This window comes from Bombus huntii, unplaced genomic scaffold (genome assembly GCF_024542735.1).
Source record: "Bombus huntii isolate Logan2020A unplaced genomic scaffold, iyBomHunt1.1 ctg00000313.1, whole genome shotgun sequence".
In the NCBI taxonomy this organism is placed as follows: domain Eukaryota; kingdom Metazoa; phylum Arthropoda; class Insecta; order Hymenoptera; family Apidae; genus Bombus; species Bombus huntii.
Genome location: NW_026099508.1, coordinates 15,001 through 18,359, shown reverse-complemented (window position 1 = coordinate 18,359; position 3,359 = coordinate 15,001). Strand labels below are relative to the sequence as shown.

The window sequence follows — 3,359 nt, the reverse complement described above, 5'->3', positions numbered from 1 at the left end:
CGCGCGAGGACGACGGATGCGAGTCCCATCGAATTTTTTATTTAAACACTACCTGAACGAGACTTAAAGTTTCATATAATATACCGTTCAGAGGGGACCGGCTGTCTTTCCTCGTTGTCGTGAGTCGGACACCCGTGCCGTCGCTAGAGTTTTTCAAACTCTGCTTCTGGATATCGGGACGAAAGACCGCGCGAGGACGACGGATGCGAGTCCCATCGAATTTTTGATTTACACACTACCTGAACGAGACTTAAAGTTTCATCCAGTTTGTCGTCTATCATCTCATATATAATATACCGTTCAGAGGGGACCGGCTGTCTATCCTCGTTGTCGTGAGTCGGACACCCGTGCCGTCGCTAGAGTTTTTCAAACTCTGCTTCTGGATGTTGGGACGAAAGACCGCGCGAGGACGATGGATGCGAGTCCCATCGAATTTTTGATTTACAAGACACACACTACCTGAACGAGACTAAAGTTTCATCGAGTTTATCGTCGCATAACCCGTTCGGAGGGGACCGGCTGTCTATCCTCGTTGTCGTGAGTCGGACACCCGTGCCGTCGCTAGAGTTTTTCAAACTCTGCTTCTGGATATCGGGACGAAAGACCGCGCGAGGACGATGGCTGCGAGTCCCATCGAATTTTTGTTTTTTTTTTTTTTAAAAAAAAAAACACCACCCGAACGGAGATGTGTTCTATCTTTCGTCGATTTTTCATGCTTTCAGTCGGTCGCGTGGTCGCCATCCGTTCGGAGGGGATCGCCGGCTTCGAAACCTCGATGTCGTGAGTCGGACACCCGTGCCGTCGCTAGAGTTTTTCAAACTCTGCTTCTGGATATTGGGACGAAAGACCGCTCGAGGCGGACGGCCGCGCGAATCCCATCGAATCTTTACTATCACCCGAACGATGGAGAGATGCACGCGCGCTGTTTCTTGAATAATTGGACGAGAGAGTAGAATCAAACACATATATAACATGGGCTAGCCACCGTGCTTACTCGTTCGCGAGATCGTGTGCTGTACAGAGGATTCAGAATCGGGTGTATATATCCCCGTCGTTTCCTGACGAACGGAGCTTCGATCTCGATGGTTGTTATATATCATAATGTACTTTACGCCCGGCCGGCGAACGCGCGTATCTTCGCGCGTTCGTCGTTTTCTTTTTTTTTCGAACGTTTTTGTGTCGTCAATCCTATGGCGACTTCTGCGCGTTCGATTCCCGTTGGTCGAACGTGACGGAACTCGGCTTCGCTAGAACCGAGAAGAGTACATTTGAGTATTGAACTGTTGTAAATTTATAAAAGATTACCCTGAACGGTGGATCACTTGGCTCGTGGGTCGATGAAGAACGCAGCTAATTGCGCGTCAACGTGTGAACTGCAGGACACATGAACATCGACATTTCGAACGCACATTGCGGTCCACGGATACAATTCCTGGACCACGCCTGGCTGAGGGTTGCTCACGTAAACCTAAGACTGCTTGCGTTGCGTATCGTTACTCTCCGTATCTGTCTCTCTCTGTCCCTTCTTGCCTTAACAACCCGCCGTCGTTCTTCTTTATATAAGAGAACGTTTCAGAGTCGGACGAAGGTACAAGAACGAGGATACGAATAAGAGCGGACGGAGAGAACATACGCGACGTACGAGCGATTGTTGGACGCTCGTCGGCGTTCGTCGCGGTCGTGCAGAGACCGTGCAAGTCGTACGCATGCTCGATATATAATCTATCGTGTTCACGGGAGACTACGAAACTCTACCTCTGTCTCTCTCTGTCCCTTCTTGCCTTGACAACCCGCCGTCGTTCTTCTTAAAAATTATAAGAGAACGTTTCAGAGTCGGACGAAGGTATACGAAGGGATACGAATAAGAGCGGAGAGAACCGGTCACGGACCTGCGTGAGTGCTCGCGGCGTCGTGAGTCGTCCTTACGAGGGCGACCGCCCGCTTATGCACCGCTTCGTGTATCGGTTATCGAACGTATATACTCGTAGTGTTCTCCTCGTGACCGATTTTTTTTTCATATCAGGCGATATATGCTACGTTTGCCGGTGTTCGACGCACGAAGGTCCGCGCCCCCGACGTCGTCTTAAAAGAATATTATATTTGGCGAGACTGAGAGAGAAAGCAAATATGGGAACTCGGTCGAGAGAGGAGAGAAGAGAGAACCAAAAAAAAAACCTAAACTCGATGGCGTGCGAAACTTTGCCATAATCTACCGTCTTTTCTTAAGACTCTCGTACAGCCCCAGGGATCGAATGCCCACTCCGTCTCTTCGCGAAAGCGACTGACAACAACGAGGACCGTCGCATCGATGGGTCGTCGTTGCGTTTTACACGCTCTGTGCTTTTTTACAAGCCCCGAAAGTATCAGCCGTAGATCCGGGAACGCACACGCGAGATTTCTTCGAGCGCTCTGACGACTTAGGGAGGTATGATCCCCAGCGTCGCGCGGAGATCGGAGAGTACACGTACTCGTATCGGGACGAATTTTCCCCGTCGTCGTGTATCTCTCTGCCCGCGCGCCTGGCTCCCGAAAAGCCACGTTCGTCGGAAATCTTACATATTATATATGTAACGCGTGTGCGAACTAGCGTGTGTCTAAGATCGGCTATACACGGGTGCTGCTGTAACTACAAGCTCGAGGTGTTTTCCGCAGCGTTTCTGTACCCGAGGAAGATGCGCATGTGAGTCCGTTACGAAGTTGTTCGTACGGTCGTCGTCGTCGGAGAGATCGTAGACGAGGAAGAAGACGATCCCCTTTGGCGAGGCTCGAGAAAAAAACTTTGAGAGAGACGAGGTATACACGCGCGTACGACTATGTCGTGCGCGCGTGTGATTTTTTTTTTATGGCAATTCGACGCTTCGAGAATAGAGAAAAGAGAGTGTTGGTCATCCCATGCCTCTTCGTCGTCTATCGCTGGACCGCGCATCCTAACGTCGCGCCGGTCGTCCAGTCCCCGAACACACACACCCACCCGACGGTACGTCTCGCTCGCTTTTTCACTTGCGTGAGTTCCCGTACCGGGAACCGCTGGAATCGTCGAGAGAAGAGAAACGGCTGTAGGAGAAAAAGAGGACGGACGTTAAAAACCGGACGATCGTTACACGGATGTCTTGCGTGAGTCTTAGCTCGAACATGATACGACGAACGAAGTTTGGCACTTTGGCGAGATGCATAAAACGCTCGTACATACATACATACATATATATTGTATATCGAATAGAGAGTGTTCTCCTTCTATTCGAATTTTTTTTCTCTTTGAGGCGATTTTCGCACAGAGAAATACACACACACACACCACCTTCTCTCGCACCGAATCTTTCCGAGCTTTCGTTTTCTACGAGTCTACGCAAAACACGACA

The 3,359-nt window shown here is 50.1% G+C and overlaps 1 non-coding gene across 1 annotated transcript; it reads left to right on the top strand.

Annotated features, from left to right (window-relative positions):
* The first annotated feature begins 1,302 nt into the window (after positions 1-1,302).
* On the top strand, positions 1,303-1,457 carry LOC126877980 (5.8S ribosomal RNA). The gene has a single exon (XR_007695502.1). It is a non-coding gene; the product is annotated as a 5.8S ribosomal RNA (ribosomal RNA).
* Positions 1,458-3,359: the final 1,902 nt, after the last annotated feature.